Below are 17870 nucleotides of genomic sequence, written 5' to 3' on the forward strand. Positions count from 1 at the left end.
ACAGTAGATGGTGGAGTTGCATCCCACATGGCTCTGCCATCTGGAACAACTTCCCTGACTCATATTCCTTTTGAGTTTCAACTTTATCCTGGCCTCTATGTGTTAATCTTCCTTCTAATAAAACAATCACATCTTATGCCCAGCAGCTTCCAGTTCTTGTCTGCTCAGTTTTTCTCCTCAAGAGACAGCTTTTGCTACCCTTTGATACACAAGGTATATTGTGATCTGTGCTGATTATTAGACAAGGAAGACCTATTTTAGAGACACCTAATCACATAGTTAAGTCTAATTCCTGTTCAGGACAACACTTCAGGGCACACTTACCTTTTTAACACCCTCTTATCCCTTTGATTTCAATCGGCTTTACTGATTTAAAGTTAGGTACACATTTAAGTACTGTGAACATGATAAAGCCTCAACTGTGAAACATGTTTTTTATATTTAAAAAAAAATAAAAACAATCTAAAGCGTAGTGTACACTCTGAAAATAATGAAAGATTCAAGCAGAGAAGTAAGATTTCAAATCTGAAACTACATCTCTTTAAGTCTCATCTTGAAAACATCAAACATGCTGTAAAATCAAACAAAAATCCAGCAGCCTTGCTTTTCAGTCTGTTGACTCAAAACATTTTCTGCTGTACACTGAGATTTTCAGTAGTTGACATAGTATGCAGTTGTTCTTGCTAAATTAAGAAAGTCTCATGCTTTCTGGGATCCCATAGTAGAACTGCTGAGTTGCAATTCTTGCATAAAAAAATTGAGGTTAGTTTATTGAGTGGTTGGACACAACTTGCAATGCTACTGCTTTTCTCCTAGTGGCTCCCTTAAAGCTTCCATGAGATGGGGGGAAAATACAGCTAATAGCAAGCTGTGCCTGGGCACCACACAGTCCTGGCTTTGTGCAGAGCACGGCTTTGGCATCTGGAGTGCGAGATCAGTGTGTATTAGCAGCAATACATTCACTGACATAAATCACTGTCAGAGCAATGGAGGAACGCAGCTGTGTATTTTGTGAGCGCTGGATGCGGTCTATCTCGGACTCACCGTGAGATCATGGAAGATCTGCTCAAATTTGTGTCTCGGACTGTAAGTCTTGGGTGTGGGGCACCACAGTCGGATAACCACTCACTCACTCTTGAAATAAATGAGAGCTCAGTTGCAGGGCTCCTACCCATTTTTCCCCATCCTTGCCCCTTTCTTGCCATTTCCTTCTTCCTTCCAGGCAGAAGATCTGTCCAGAGAGGACACATAGGAACACACATCCTTCCTAATTCATAAAAAGTGTGGAGTGGGGAACAATGCCTAGCTTCATAGCAGCCCTTTAAAGGAGGCTTATTTAGAGTCCAGCCAGTATTGAAATCAGCTGTCCTCAGGGAGCGTGCATCACCTTCAGTGTGTCTCCCACCAAAACCAAGAAGGGGAAATGCATTCCCATTCGTCCCCAGGAGTAAAGCTGCCCTGGTGTGTCTAAGCTGCGCCTTAGGAAGTCACAGTGCTGCTGAGGAGAAGGGGCAGGGAAGGTACAGTCAAAGCAAAGCGGCTCAGACTGCTCTTGCAGCCCACAAAAGCAAAGCTACGAATTAATTTATTATGGAAACCTGCATGGTGCTGCTGTGGCCCAACTTTGGGCAAATCAGTACAAAGAAGAGAGTAATACCATAGGTTGCAGAGTATTTTCATAGGTTTCTCAAGGGTTTTTTGTTTGTTTTCATTTGGTTTAGGTTTTTTTGCTTGGTTTACTGTCCCTACCTAAGCATCCAGCTAAAGTTCTTGCAGTCACGACCATCCTCTCCTTGCCCCGGATCACTGGGGAGTAATGCCGTGACTTCTCGTTTGCTTCTGGAGTGATGACACAGGCAGTGTTGTAGCATGAGAATATTTTTGAAGCCTGAGTGTGGGCGTACGATTGTCAAAGTCGAGGGGTTTTTAGTATAGAATTTGAACCACAGTGCTTTGTTAATGAGGGGTTTGCCTTTGTCTTCCTTAAAATGAGGAAAGTAACTGGAGACTTGGTTCCTTGTGAATCATGGAGATTGCATGGCTAAAAGTGTATTTGCTAAAGTCCTTTTAAAGTGCATGGCTTTTGTGTCTCTCATACAGTTCCCTGTCCAGACTCCCATGAATCTCTACTATTGTACCTCTCTCAAATGTTCAGTGGACATGAAAAACCTTCCTGTGTGTGGAAGTGGAGATGCTAATGCAAGTAAAAAAGATCCATGTGTTCCTTTTCCCATTCATCACAGTTCTTGGAGATTTTTGTGGAAAATTCACCACCCAAGGACCAAACTAAGCCTCCTTCTTCACAACCTACCGTAATTAGACTGTGGGATTAAGCCAACCTGAAGCAATGTTTTGGGGAATTTCTGAGAAGTCCGTTGTCCCCAGTGAAATCTCTTTTTACTCTGCTTCCCGTTCTGCAGAAAGCATATTCCTCACACCCGTGCTGCCATGCTCGTCAGTTCAGCAAATGTTTCCTTGGCATTGCACTTGCTGTTTTTGAACCACAAAATGCTTTTAGGTAAAGTTATCATAATATAAACTGAAAATTGACAGGCTGAATAGTTGTGGTTAGTATGTGCTATAGTGGTGATGACATGGGAAAATATGTTGTTTTTCTCCAGATGACTGTTTGAGGTTCGTTCTAGACCATTTTGTTCATGGTGTGCCAGCTAAAATTATGAGAGCATGACTTTGAAGTAAGCAGGTTAGTTTGATTTTTATTTTTTTTTTAAACCCGATAAAGGCCTGTTGTCGAAGAATGGATGTTGTTATTTTGGGATTTAAAAAGAATGGAGCCAACCATTAGAAGGAGTAAAAGGTTAAAAGGACTAAATTCCCCCTTCCAAGAAGTTCAGCTCACTGCATAATCTAACCAAAGGTGTCTCACTCGTGGGACTAGCATGGGCAAAGCAGGGCCTGCAGGGCAAAAGCTGGCAGAGTTCAGGTGCCTCTTCTTCAGCAGAAAATGGTAGTGTGAAAGGGGGATGGGTAGCAGCAAGCAAAGCCGGTGCTTTCTGCTGGTAGCAGAAACTGCATTTTGTAGGCCTGTTCCTTGTGTGCCTTTCCGGTATTCCAGACCAGAGTGGTACTGCATCCTGCCAGGATGGCAGCTCAGCAGAGCCATGGGTGGCATCTTACACACTCCATCAGTTCTGGGATGGTCTGCACGCACCACAAAATGTCACTGTGCTGAGTCAAACAGGCAGTGCTCTAAAGGACCACAGAAACATGCGCCCTTTTCATAAGATAGAAGCAAGAAAAGGAGGTATCAGGCAGGAGGTGATGTTTGATGTCTTCATAACTAATGATAAAAACAAAAGTGACTCAAATGTCACTTTCTTCCCAAACAGAAGTCTTTTTGGTGTGGGCTGGCAGTCCGTGTTAGGAGTGATATGCAAAATATACAGAATTTGTGTGTGGCTAAATGATGGTTTCTTTTTCTTTCATCTGCCTCCGTTTCACTTTGTGCTGCAAGGTGGCAGTTGCATGGAAAAGGCTTGACATATTTAATGGAACCTTGAAACAGCTCCAGTGAACTGCAGCAGAAAGAGAAGCAGAGGAAAGTAGAAGAAGAGCAGAAGACACATTAACCAAACTTACATTTTGAAATAAAACCATGCAGTTCTGGAAAAGTCTTTACTCCACCTGCTATACCAGTGTGTGAGTTTGGGGTTTAAATCTGCTCCAAGGTCTTTCTCGTGTTTGGGCACAGAGAGGCAAGTGGAGGAGCAGTCTTAAAGGTGAGTTTGTCCACCTTCACCCCTCCTGAAATGCTGTGCTGAAATGAGGTTGTTAGGGCAGCCCACTCAAGTGAATATTTTTCTGATGTTTCCATTTTTTCTCTGCTTGTATGGGCTAATCTCTTCTCTTTTTGGGGTGTGGGGAAGATCGGGAAGTGGAGCATGTTGCTAACATCTCCCCTGCCCCTGAGTTGAGGTGCCTCTGAAGCTTCTTGATAGTTAAAGTGCTGACTTCTGTGTGGTGCCCTTTAGCCCCAGTAAATACAAAGAGCATACGGTATGGATGGCTCGTTTCTAAAACACCATCAAAGAGCCAGAGGAAGAGATGATCTTCTAATGTTCTCCTCATTCTGACAGTCTGCTAGTGACTCCTGGAGGCACCATTCCCTGTCTCAGCAATTCCTTCTTCACTCTTTTGCATACCTCATGTCAGTACAGCCAGTACTCTGAAGAGTTTAATTTTAAGGCCCTAACTCAGAAAAGCTCCCATTTTCCCTACTTCCGATTAAATATTGTAAAATATTTGGATCCGTTTCAGTTAGAAGAACGATAGCATATTGATTAATATGATATTATTGATAATATTGTCTGACCACTACAGTTGTTTAATGAGGTTAAGCATACTTGGATATAAATAAAAAGGCCAACTTATTCAAGGACGATGAGTGGTTATGATCGTCCAAATGGTGACCTTTCAGGGTTGGCGTTTGTATGTCCAGAAATGAAGGCAGGTGGAACAGCTAGCTACTTTTCTCAGGCAAATATCCTTCAAAGTTCACTGCAAGGGAAAATTGCGTTGTTACACCTTGTGCATGTAAAATAAAAGGTGAGATTTTGACAATTCCCCAAATCACTTAGTGACACATATCTTCTCTCTCTTCTGGGGCCTTTCACCCCACACGTGATTTTTTTCATTTACTGGACGATGGTCCCGTTTATAAGATAGAAGCAAGAAAAGGCAGCAGTAGATAGGAGGGGTTGTTTGTGTCTACATGTTTAATGGTAAAAACAAAAGTGACTCAACTGTCACTTTCTTCCAAAATAGGAGCCTTTTTGGTGTGGGCTGCCAGTGCATGGTAGGATGTGGTGGCTTAATGCACCTGCTTCACTTCAGCAAGACTAATGCACTTTTAATGTCCATTGCCTTGCTCCCAGTCTTTGGGGCAAGCACTTGTGTAACCGTTTGCAGGGATGGAGCCTTTGCCTCGAAATTGTGCTGGGAGGACATTCATGCACACTCAGTGGGATGCCAAGCACAGTGGGATCCTGATCCTGACTGGGGCCTCTGGGCACAATGCTGTCATAAATTTTAAATAATAATAATACTGTAAAAAGTTAAATAAATGTGTCAAGTTAATTTTATCCTCCCCTCCCCTCAGGCAAATTAGCATAAATTGAATTTTCTAATAATTAGCCCAAGCAGTTATCACTGAATAGATATACCTGATTTCTGTGAATTGTGGTAATACATGGAAGACTGATCCTGCAAGGAGCAGAGAGGTTCTCAGACTGACCCGGCAGAATCAGGTCCAGTTGTACAGATACTATATGAATGCATTTGCTATTAATTGGGTTAGTTATAGTTTATATGTGTATTGCCATACAGTTCAGATTTTGGTCACTTACATTTACAGCCTTAGAAAATAATGCATTGAACTGTCTGCACTGGGCTTATTAAACCGTCGTAATAAACCATTTTACAATTCCAGGCGGCCCTTCCCAAATGTATTGTAGAGCCTATTAACAAACACCTGTCAAGTTCAATTGAAACGTCTAAGTGGCCTGATCTACATCGTCTGCTGCCATGCCAGAGAAAGCAGGGCTCGCCCAGCGCGCCCGCTGTGTCAAGTAACACGCTCAGAGACGAGGTATTTGGGAGCAGGGGGGCTTCAAGGAGCTCTTGGCTTGCCTTTCAACCTGGCCTTTCAACCTAGTGAGGAAAAAAGAAGGAAAAAATTGGTTTGTGTAAGGCAAACAGCCTTTCCATTCCCTGTTACCCAGCTGTGACATAAGTCTCAGAACATTTCAAGCTTTTCTTTCTCTCTTTTTTTTTTCTCCTTTTTTTTTTTCAAGTTAAGATATGGAAGTGTAAACAGATCTTTTCCTCTGTTGCTGACTTGAATGAGGGCTGGCCCCTGGTACACGTGTGAAAATTGCTTGGCTGGGAAAGATCTAATGTTCGTTGTATCGTAGCTTTGGAGATAAAGCCTAAACTCCCTAGCTGCTTGTCTTGACAGAGTGTGCTACTTGTACGTGTTCACTTCCAGAGACTGAGCTTACAAAAGAGGAGAGGGGGAAAATTGGCCCAGTAGCATCTCAGGAATGTTTGTGGAGGGTTTTTTGTTTTGTGTTTGGGGATTTTTTTTCTCCTTTTCTTTTTAAATCATGAACTCCGAATCCAAGGAGGCTCAGCAATCAGCGTGTTTGAAAGCCAGCCAAGACACTAAACTGGCAGCCGTCCATTCTGATATCAATGTGAGTGAAATGTGTACTCAGTAACTGGATTCAGGCCCTTCATAGTTTGCAAGCAAATATTTCTGCTTTTGCAGATCAGATAAAAAACAGAAAAAGCTGTGCAGCTCTCGAGCATGTGAGAGAGAGGTGTCTGCACCTTTGCAAAGGGGCATTAACATGCCTGTGTCCCAGTCAAAGTCCTGTGCCTTACATTGTCACGTTGAAGACTATGTTCTATTTCCAAAAGGCATTTAATTATGTCTTTTAATGTTTTAACTACTAAATCTGCCTTGCATAAAAGCTATAAGTACCTCACACTGGTAATAAGCTGTAGGAAAGTGAAGTAAATTGGCATTTTGTAAAAAGGTTGTACAAAACCAATGGAAAGCTATGCAAATCAGCTATGATACAGCCAAATTTGCATTTTGTCTTGGGTTTAGTGATGATATGCACAGCATGACTTTGGCAGACTTGCCTCTTGGGATGATGCATGCACTGGTGGTACAGCCCTGTAGGGTCAATTTAACAAGCATAACGTGATTTTCCATGCAGTTTCTCAGAACCACTGAGCAACGTGCAGCAATAAATAGTGACAGAGGAAATCGATTTTTAAGAGTAAATACGTTTAGTAGGAGGAAAAAGTGTTATACAAATCTTTCACCTTGCCAAAAGAAGGTTAGCAGTTTTGTTTGGTGCTGGTCAACTTTCCAAAGTGACTCCCTTCTGCTGTCTTACTTTTTTCTTACTCTGGTTTAGGAAACATCAGAACGAGGAGGTGATGTGGAGTTCTTGTGCACTGGGTGCTCAGATCTTTATAGAGCAATATACAGGGGAGGGTGACATGTTACAAGCACAGCTGATGGTGCAGTTTCACGGCCTTTGAGTTCATTGAACCAATGGCAGCTCTTTAAGATCTGTTGTTTTGCTCAGCTGAGAAGGAAGGTGGGAGCATACTTGAGGTTTCTGGTGATAGTAATGCTATTCTAGGGAGGATGACGTGCAAACAGACTCTCAGAGCCCTTTGCTCTCAGAGTCTGTTTTATATTGGAGAGAGATGTATGCTTTTTAAGTGTTGCTGGAAAGTACCTCTGAAATGACCTTACCTGCTTTTTTTTCATACAAGTTTTGTTTCATTTCAGGAGTTCATTCAGTATGTTAAGGAGGGGAGTAAAATTAATTGGAATTTTTTGGCATTGGCCTTCACATGCTGCATGTTCTCTCCAGCCAGCTGTTTGAACACAAATTTGTTATCTTTTCTGCTGTGAAAATGGACCAAATAAAAATTTCTCTATATGCTTTACTTTTCACAAGGGATACTTGCTCCAGTATCCCTTCCCAGTTCATCAGTGCTGTGTGACAGCTCCATCCTGTGGGGCGCTGGGCACCCGAAAGAAGCGCTGGGTATTTTCATTTCCCATGCCATGATCCTGCATCACTTGAAGTGAATGAAATGTCAGCCACTAACCTGCAGTATGCAGTAGGCTTTGGGCTGGAGTCCTACAAGGGCTGCTCAAGAGCAGCCTGAGGGAAGCATCTCTCCTTAAGGCAATAGGTAAGCAGCATCTCTCCCTAAGGCAGGGCTTAAGCCGGATTTCAGTAGGTTTTGGACAAAGCACCTGGTACAAGGCTGTCCCGAATTTAAGCACAAGCTTAAGTACTCTCTTCCTGTGACCTCAGCACACCCAGTGCTCTGTTAGTTTGCCTTACAGAAGCAGAAGGGAGTTTGGCTGCTTTCAAATGAAGTCTGCCAAAAGAAAAAAACAACAGCCCAGCAAGCATCTTCTTTTTTTTCCCCCTTGGCTTCTCTATAAATAGTCAAAACATTTTTCAGAGCAAGTTTAGTTAATGTTTTGCAGTGGTGAGTGAGCACTGTGATGCTCCAATATGTTTTGTGCTCCTGAATCTCATTGTAAGATGCTTGAGTGTAATTTAATTCGGGTTTTTAAATGAGGGGAAGAAAGAGTGCTATGAAGTCTCGTCTGAATTTTGTCATTGACTTCATGAGGCACTTCATGACTTTGAGTGCACTTGGGAACAGTTTGGCTTCTCATTTAGCTGTATCATTGGATACATGTTGAAAGTTTTCCCTTCTTATCCTTACCACACAGACAATCACGTCATTCTTGAAATGAATGCTCCTTTTGCTGTCCATATGCAAGAAATTATGCAAACATCTGTGTAACTCGCAACATACAAGAAGGCAAATTCTTGGTGGCAGGCTGCAGAGCCTGTCTTTCAAACCCCTGTCTGCAAAGGGTCTGTGCGCAGCCATCAGCTTTGTTCTCGCACCGCATCCTGACTGTCAGTTTCATGTTCCACCGCTTTGCTACTAATAACAACTAGTAAGGTTTTGTCTTTTTTTTGTCCTCCTTCTTTTTCAAGCACCAAATGTATAGTTTCATTTTGGCAGCTGGTTTTATCAAGAAAATGGTATCAGAATCGTGTGGGATTTTGTGAGTCATTACCAGAAATACTGCAGTGGGTGGATTAGCCCCTTCAAAGCGGCTGCTCTGCATGTTTTTGGGGTAGTAAGGTGCAGGGAAAATAGGGTCGCGCCTGTGATTTTTCATATGCGCCCTTGGGAATACCCTTGGCAAGGGCGATGTCCTTCTGTCAGCAGCTCTCTGCTGTTTCCTCTTGGCACCAGAGGGAGGACGAGTGATGCTCCTCAGTCTCCCTGCAAACAGAGTGTTTCTTGTGGCTCTGCCTGCGTGACAGGATACTGTAGCCCAAAACAAGCGTTTCAGTTGCGGGGCTGTGCGACACAAGCCTGTGGCATGAGAAGCCGGGACAGCAGCACTTGCAGAAGCTCCCAAAAGAGCTTTAGGTGTCCAGGCTTTCAAATCAGCCTCGCCAGCTTGTAGCCGGGTTTATTTCAGTTGCAGGTGTCAATGCTTCTTCCTGAAGGGTTGCTGCTTCTCCACCTAGGAAATGCAGCCCTGTTTCCATCCCAATCCTCATTGGAGAGCACTTCCGCTGAAGTAAATCAAACCCAAGTGGTCTCCTCGCTTTTAATGGCACAGCCCAGCCCCGTGTATCTGGGCTCTCGCCATCAGCCTGGTCTCACAGGAGCGACACATTCTCCCAGTAACAGCCCATTAGTGGGACACTTGTAGAAACGTTTGCTGGTTTCATCATGTGGTGTGCAGACTTTTCATCGAGGAAACCATTTGGGAATAATGTGCAAGACTTTTTCGGAGTCCTTCTGCCTCCCAGACAAAATTACCAGTCTTTGGAGGCCAGTGCCAGGAACCGCCTCTCTGAGCCTGCAGTCCCCTGCTTCCTGGTGCACTGCTGGGACCCAGAGCATGCGAGTTTGCATTAGCACATCCTACCGCTGATGTGTTTTCTCTCTGGCGTGGGGCTGAGGAGACATGCACATGTTTGGTCTCACATGCTTCATCCGAGCATTCAGCAGTAAAGAGTTTCTCACCAGAAGCCCATTTGGTTTGGGTAGAGGCTTTCCTGTTAGGTCCTAAAGTATCACACTGTCCTGTGCACTAAAAACAATATTTCCCCTTCCAAGAGATAACCAAAGCAATGAGAGGAGAATGTTTTGATGAAATCAGAACGGGGGTGGAGAAGAGGAGCAGCAGAGACCCATCTCCTGCCGGCATCCAGTTAATGCTCCTAATGAAGTGTAGTGCAGCGCTTTGACACACAGCAGAAATCTGCTCTGATGAGTGATGGCTTGTTGTGCCTAATGCTCTCCCAAGCATAATTTATGACAAATAAATATGCAGTGTCCTTCCCTGCTTCTTCCTACTGCTCTGCTGTTGAGGTTTTTTTTGCTCAGTTTGGGAATGTCAAAGAAAAACAAAGTGTTGTCATTTCCGGCCAGCTTCCGGAGCTCAGGGGAGCTGTGGTGGGAGCAGGGTGCAGGTAGCTGGCTGCTCTCCAGCCTTCCTACGTGAATCCAGAGTGTAGCTGTCTCCCCCAAAAGTCACCTGAGTGGGGACTGCCAGCTCCTCGGCTGGTCTCTCCAGACAGAGCTGTGCTGGAGGCTGCAGAGCTGGGTGTAAGGAGGAGCGACCTGGCTCTCAGTGATGGAGACAAGCCAGGGCAGAGCAGCTGGTCTGCATCTCAGCTGCCTCCTCCCGAGCAAGGTGGGCGATCTGCAGCTCTCGTTGCTTTGCCCGCCATCTGTGTATGCCCGTAAAGTGGTTATTTGATAAGGCCATAGAGTATCTGATTGTGCTGTACTGCAGTTGCTATGAAGCGTAAGTAAGAGCTGTAGCCATAGGTCAAAACTGAAGTAAGGGAAGGAGGCATCCCTGGCAGTGAGATGGATCCCCCCCTCCATGCTTGGGCAGACATCCTCCCACACACAACCCTCGCACATGCACCACGTCTAGCAGTTGCTTGGTGTATCAAGGAAAGACCAGCCTCTCTTCCCCTAAACCATCCCCATAGCCCCTTTATGCTTCTGGCAGGTCACTCGTGCCATGGGAAGGGCAGGGCGGGTGCACAAGACAGATCCTATTGCAGCAAGCAAAGGGAGCATGGTGGATACGCTTTGTGCCTGGCTCCCGTTGTCCTGTAAGCAGGGAGGTGATGGTGGTCCCATGTGTGCCCACGAGTGGGCCATGCACGAGAGTCGCAACACAGCATTTGCACACTGAAGAGCGACAGGACGAGTCCTCTGGTGTTGCCCCAGCTGCGGAGAGCTTGCATGCTGAGGCCTGAGGCAGCACTGGCTCTGGGGACACGGCGCAGTGGGGAAGTGGTGGCCCATGTGGTCACTGTGCCAGCAGTGCTTGCGGTGGGAGAAGTTTTGAAGTGACAGCAAGGGTAACAGCTGGCTCAAAGAATCAAACTGCGGCTTCTTTAGGATGCTGCAGGCAGGGTAGGGCCAGGCATGGTCCTGGTCCTGGTCCTGGTGGAAACCAGACCTTTGTGGAGGACTGTCCTGCCCCTCGTCGTTACATGAGCCTTATGTAGAACTGCCATAAATATATTTCTGGATTTTCCCCAGGCTTTTTTTTTTTTTTTTTTCCTTTTCTTGCCTAGAGATTTGGCCTGCTTGGAGTCCGAGGCTTTTTTTTAGAAAACAAAATAATAACAGAAATAATAATTTCTTTTCCCCTTTGTTCTGAGGTTTTTGTGGCACAGGTGGCTCAGTTGGAGCCACAGTACAGTGTCTGAAACTGTGTGGATTTAGGTGTGGCAATACCAGCCTTTCCCCCGCACAGGTACAAACTAACTGCATGTTGTGTGTCTACTGTAGGCCTGGTTTGTGCAATTTCTTTTAATCCAAAGCACGCACTTACCTGGCAAGTCCCAGTTAGAAATTGGGCAGCCCCAGACCAGAGAGTCTCTCCATTGACTCCAAGAGGCCACACTCCTTTCCAGAGCCAGGAGCTTCTCTGGTCAGCCTTGGGGAGAGCATCTCTTGGTCTTGCAACATGGCATCCCTGGTCCCTGATGCAGGATAGTATTTTACATACACGCAGATGTGTGTTGTCATGTTGCCTTTTGAGTCAGTGCCCTATTGTAAGGTGGAATATTGCTGCTGTGTTTGAATATTATTCTTTACGGGGTAGTCAGTTGCATCGTGCTCAGAAGCACAAATGCACACGCGAAAGATTTGCAGAGGCAGGTGGTAGCCTGTATTTTTCTTCTGTTTGCAGTTTTTAAACAAAAAAAATCTTTTCAAGTTCTACGCTGTCAAGAATGTGGGTGTCTGACTGAATGAAAGAAAAATAAAATAAACTTGCATAATAAATACACTAGTAAATTTGCAATTTCCCTAGACTCTTAGCATAAATACAACTGCTTTTGGGGGTTGGTTTGCTTGGTTGCTTATCCAAGGAGGAGGAGCAACTTCTGAAGAAAGTTGCCCTGAATGCCTTTACTCATTGTAATTATGTTAATAATTAGCAATATACATACTCTAGTTACAGCATGAAATGCTACTTTCTGACAAAATCAGATCTGCTTTCTTTTACATGATGTCATATGTCAAGTATGGAACAAGAATCCAAAAGCCTTGGGTATATCTGCATGTGTTTTTTATATATATATATTTATTTAATAATGCTATTTTTTCTTTTTCAGCATTTTAAAAGTTGACTGCCTAGAGGTAGGCACCTGGATTTATATTTAGGGACTGAAGTAAGTGGGATGGCTTTCAAAGGTCCTGCGTACCTGCAGCTCTCGGTAAATTAATTAAAAGCAGATGTTCTTTTTGGCAAGTTTGACAGAAACTCGTAGGAGATGCTGGGTGCCCAGCACCTTTGAAACACTAGCAGCTTATTCAGATGCCTAAAGATGGAGTTAGGCATTTAAATTTAGGCACCCAAGTTGGAAAAGTTTTGGCCCTGTAATCGTAACAATCACTGTCCTCTCTGTCCTGAAGTGCTGTAGCAGAGATTCATCTGAGGAGCCGGAGGTTCGTATGTGGGAGTGAGCAGGGACAGAGTATGTGCCTCACTGTGGTGGAAGCGAGCTCGGCTGCCTGCCTTATAGCACGTGCAAATGAGGGTCAGATGGCTTGACAGTTGGTTATGAAACTAAATAGAAATTATGCAAAATGGGATTGATTTTGCACATATTTTTAGGTTTTGTCTTTTAGGAGCTTGAATCTTTAATTAAAATACCAAAGAGAAAAAAAAAGTAGAGGCGGCAACTGTTATGTTTCACATATATACTGGATGTAAAGTAATAGCCTGCTATGCTCTTTTTAGGGATCATTTTTATCCCATTGCAACTGAGAATATAAAGCCATCTTACAACTTGCCAGAAGTGACACCTGCTTTCATGCTTCCTAATAATTACTCTAGCTTTGACAGAAAGTACTTGGCAGGGTGCATACAAATTATGACTCGCTTCAGGGTACAAATAATGTCATAATGACTTTAAGAGTTTCTCTTTATGCTCAGGATATCTGCATGTACATGTTTTGTTGGTATGAAATGAGCAAGTGAAGAAGAGTTTTGGGTGACTTCTTTAAATTCTGAATAAAAATGTGTGTTGGATCTTGTAAGCATACAAACAGACTAGAAAAGGGAAATAAATAGTAAAGTTTTCAGTGGCTATTTGAGCATGCCTCTTTTTTTTTGCAGCTCTCTGTTGCTATGAAAATGCCCTAGACATTTGCAAGGAATAAAATGACTTCTAATGCTAGATACTCACAGTTGTCTTGCTAGAGGAGAGAACTTGCCTACGGGTAAGTGGCATCAACCAGCAAGGACTTTTCTCTCTCTGCCCTGCCTTGCAGTGAATGAGCGTTCAGTTTAAAGTGCATTTGGATGTCGTATGTGCTCTTTTCCACTGTTTCTTTCCTGTTCTTGCTGCAGTTAAGTAGAACTTGAAGTCACATGTATTTATCTGCCTGCAAAATCAAGGTCTTTATTATATATCTGACTCCAAACTATAGCTAGGAAGTTAATCTTCTGCAATGTTGGTAGTTACTGAATAGCCTTCAAAGTATTCAGGGTTAAACGTGTTAAAGTATATATTATCTATAAAAGTCCATTTTGGGAGAAGGTAGCAGCTGCACAGAGATTGGTGATATACTTGCCCGAGATCATCCCAGAGTCTCTGGTGGAGCAAAGGTGTACTTCCACATCCGAGTGGCAGGAGTTTTGCCCTGGGGTCCAAAGGAAACTTTCCCTTCTCTGCGTTATTTTATCATCCAGCAGCAACCTGAAGTTCTAAAATGCTAAGGAAGAGGAACGTCGGATTGGGTTTCCCTGTTCATATCTGCGACCTGTCTCCCTGCCCAGTTTTTATAGCAAAAAGGAGGCAAAGGAGAGGGTGAAGGGTAGGTATAGGGTACTGTTAAGCACTCACTGAACCATTTCTGAAGGCGAGTCGAACAATTTCTGAAAACCAGAACGTGAAGTTTCCACATGAACTTCCTTAAAGAACTGGAAGAGGAAGGCATCGATAAATACACTGCTTTTGCAAGGCAGAATGAGCAATCGTGGAAAACAGTTGGGAGTCAGGCAGTTTCTTATCTGAAAAAAAGTACAGTATGTTACTTTTCCACCTCTGTTAGGGGACTTAAAAAGACAAATGCCTTTTGCTTCCTGCCTGAAAGAAGCTAAGCTCTTTCTATAAAAAGAATGAATTTGGAAAACGTCTGGTGTGTTTCTGTGTGTGTGTGTATTAGTCCATGTCTTTTATCAGACAGAGCTTTAGGAGATACAAAGTTCATATGTGCGTGGGTCTTTCATTACCAGAAAGAGTTTGGCAAATTGCAGAGAATTCAGACAGCTCCAACAAAAGTGATTAAGGGACTAGAGAAGGGAAGAAAGATTAAGAATTAAATACATACGGTTTGTCTGAATAAGAGAGAAAGAGGGTGAAGGAACAGGGGAATGTTAAAGCTACCTACCCTGCACTCGAGGGGTATAAATATCCAAATTTGGAGAAGAATTGTTTTGGGTGGTCCAAGCACTATGACTAGGAGTAACGGGATGAAATTCAGTGCCAAAAATGTAGGCTGAAATCCAGAAACACTTCCAGCTAGTAAGATCTGTTGGACTGTGGAATAATTCCCAGCGGGAAGGGGTGGAAGCCACGTCGCTTGAGCCATTTGAACTAGACCGAACAAAGGCAGAGCTCCCAAATATGGCATAGGAAAGGTCCTGTGTAGGGGAGTGGTACGAGCATCACCTTCGAGGTATCCCCCCCTCCTCCCTGTGTTATCTGTGGGTGGTACCAACACTGACAATGGCTGAAAATCACACGGGGATTTCTAAGAGCACTGTATTTTAGTATATATTTGAATAGGGATTTCCTTGCGGAAACACAAAAATCCCTCTCTGTTCAGCTTTCTGCCCTGTAACTGTCTCTGCTTGTTGTACTTGTTAAAAAAAAAAAACCTAAGGAAAGAGAGCAGAAGTTGCCTTACTGTAAAACTACCTAGTGATAAACTTTTTTATACTTCACTTGGAACAGGCTCGTCGGGCTGTTCTCGAAGGCTGAGGAAGAGCTGTTGGCAAGCTGCGTACAGCCATTACAAGTGAGAATGACTGAGCAGAACAGGTCTGTTCTACTCATTCACTTTTCTGCTGTACCCAAGCAAGTCATAAGCTCTTAAATTCCACTTTTCATGTAGGGCTCGGTCTCCACAGTTATAGCTTCTTTTTTTTGTTTGGTTTTTTTTGTTTTGGTTTGGTTTGGACATAAAGCTAATTTTCTAGTGGCTAGAAACCTACAACATGTATGAGGAAAACTAGGGATTTTTTTTTTTTTTTTTAATAAGCCTATAGTGGTTTTTTTATGTTACTTGTGTTCATGGCACCATATCCACCATAGCTTTTCCTTACTGCTAGGTTCTCTTTAAAAGAATGGCATGGAAAGGGAATGTTTACCTTCCCCTCACCACACTGCTGTGGCTGTGGGGCTTTGGATTGCTGTATTCTCTTTGCTGCTCCATGGATAAACGGAGATAAAGCTATCGCTGCCTTCCTTTCACTTCCTTCAGGTTAAGGGCATGCCATGAAATTTTAGAGAGAGAAAAGTCTGATGCTGAGATGGCTGTTCACCTGAAGCTTGCAGGGATTGCATCCTTGGATGCTTGGTGTTGAGAAGGTAGGGGAGCGGGCGCATGCTCCCGAGTGGTGTTCCTGGTGCAGAGCTCCATTGCGGTGTGCAGACCAGGCTGGAAGCATCCGGCATCTGTAGCTGCCTGGTGTTTCAGTACTGTGTTTTCTGTCTCCGAGAGCCCCCTGAGTGGGGAAGAGAATTTGTGTGGCTTGATACAGGCTTAGATGTCACAGCTGGGTTTTGTATGGTTTTCACAGTCTCTGAAAAGCAAGGTTAACGATTTCCCGCTGCCACCTAAGTACCAGAACACGGATGGGGTACTGGAGAGAAATATATGTCAAGGTGTTGTCGAAACATTTATTTCCTTAGCAGGAAGTATTGATCCTGCAAGCTATATTCTATTACAATGGCTTTATTTCTCCTATATTAAATGACTGAGGCAGACTATATTTAATCAATTTGTGTGATGGATGTTGGCGAACCAACGTAGCAGTTGGTCACTGTGCACATCTTAGTCTGCTGCTGGCTGGTTGGCTGCTTTCAACAACCCAAAAATACGGTTTGGCCTGAAAATCAAGGTTTTAAAGGTTTATTTTGTCACTTAGTAATACACTGGGCTTTGGTTGCCTGATTTACTCATTTTTTTGTCAGTGTTTATCGACACTGAGTAATGCCTGCAAATAATGAACTGTGCTTCTGCTTGTTAATGTGCTTTTGTTGTTTTCATTGTTTGTAAGCCTGTTTCAAAGAAGCAGTTGGGGTCAGCTCTCAGACAGCATTGTATCTTCCTAAGTGTATGCTTGTAGAAAACAAAAATGGTTCAAAAATGGTTGGGAACCTTTTGAATTAAAGCCCATGTTCCATATCTGGGAGGAACGTAGTGATTTTTTTCGGCCATGTTTGTGAGGTGTTCTTTGCTTTTTATTTCCTTTTTAAATTCATAATACAGTCAAGAAGCAGCTGAATTGCAGCAGTGGTAAAGAAGGCTAGAAACAGGAGCTGTGTTTCTGCGAAGTCCTGTAGAAGTCAACAGAAAATATGAACCTCCTTATATTATCTTGAGCTTTTCTGTAAGTAGTCCTGCTAGGCTCAGATTCTGAGATAGTTTTTAAATGGTCCTGTCTGTCATTACAGTTAGATCTCAGAAGAATAATCTGTGAAATGCCTGTCTCCCCCATCCTTTGGTGAACTAATTTTAACCTAATGAATCAACTGCAGTGCTGCCTTCCTCGGCAGCCATTACAGAGGGCATGGTACGACATTTCTGTGGCACACGCTTAACTTTCTCTTCAGAAGCCAGCCTGTTCATATCTGAACAAGTGAATGTTTTAGGGTATGGCAATGATTTGTTTGCTTAGTGAAACTAGTTTCTCAGGTAGAAAAATCATTTAACTGGTAAGGGTGGTTTTGGAGGGTTTCTGGGTGGTAGCTTCCTGTTACTGCTGCCCTTCTCACTCCTTTAGTGCCACCTTTTTCTCCCTAAGGAATCAGATGAGGATTTTGGCATTTGGCACCGCTGACAGCAGAACTGGAAGGTCAAGATCCTGATTTTTTCCCCTTCGAGGGCTAAACAGAGAGTCTTGCCCCCTGCCTCCAGAGGGGGAGTGAGAAGCGAGGTGTTCACTCTCACTGGTCGTCTTGGCTGTGTGGGCACGATTCAGCTAGGGACCTTCTGCTGCTGTGACTGCTTGGACTGATGGCTGGGAAGGCTCCACCTGGCCCTGGCCAGCAGCAGAGGAGTTTGTATTTCCAGGCTCCCCACAGCTCTCTGCCAAAGCCTTCCTGCACAGGCACATTGCCTGGGACTGCCTCTGTTCATCATCTGTGGAGGTATGGAACTGTATAGAAGTGGGGAGCAACCAGTAGAACTCATCCCTCTTGGTGAGGGATTTGAGTCCTGGTCCTTCAAAGGGATTTGTGTGGGCAGGTTTGGTCTTGTACCTGCCCAGCACATCAGTTTGGTGAACAGGGACTTTTCAGTGACTAAGGCAGACTGAAGGAGGATGCAGTTTCTTACAGTACAACGAAGAGGATAGAGAGTTCGCCTTTAGCTTTTGATAGAGGAAGGTAGTTGTGCTTGGCTCCTCTCCCTGAAATACCATGGTCTTCAGAGCTGTCAGTCTGACATTGTTCTCAGCTGAAGGTTGCTTAAAATAGAGAGGAATAAAGGAGTGAGGA

The 17870-nt window shown here is 43.9% G+C and overlaps 1 protein-coding gene across 12 annotated transcripts in view; it reads left to right on the forward strand.

Annotated features, from left to right (window-relative positions):
• The window catches only part of ATXN1 (ataxin 1), a 228125-nt gene that overhangs the window by 147969 nt on the left and 62286 nt on the right, over positions 1 to 17870 (forward strand). The window contains exon 1 of one of the 12 annotated variants that reach the window (XM_072853321.1): positions 2647 to 2704. The exons of the other annotated variants lie outside the window; for them this stretch is intronic. The gene's annotated coding sequence lies outside the window, so the exon portion shown is untranslated. Of the gene's footprint in view, positions 1 to 2646; positions 2705 to 17870 lie in introns of those variants that run through there. 12 annotated transcript variants of the gene reach the window in all.

This window comes from Ciconia boyciana, chromosome 2 (genome assembly GCF_034638445.1).
Source record: "Ciconia boyciana chromosome 2, ASM3463844v1, whole genome shotgun sequence".
NCBI lineage: Eukaryota > Metazoa > Chordata > Aves > Ciconiiformes > Ciconiidae > Ciconia > Ciconia boyciana.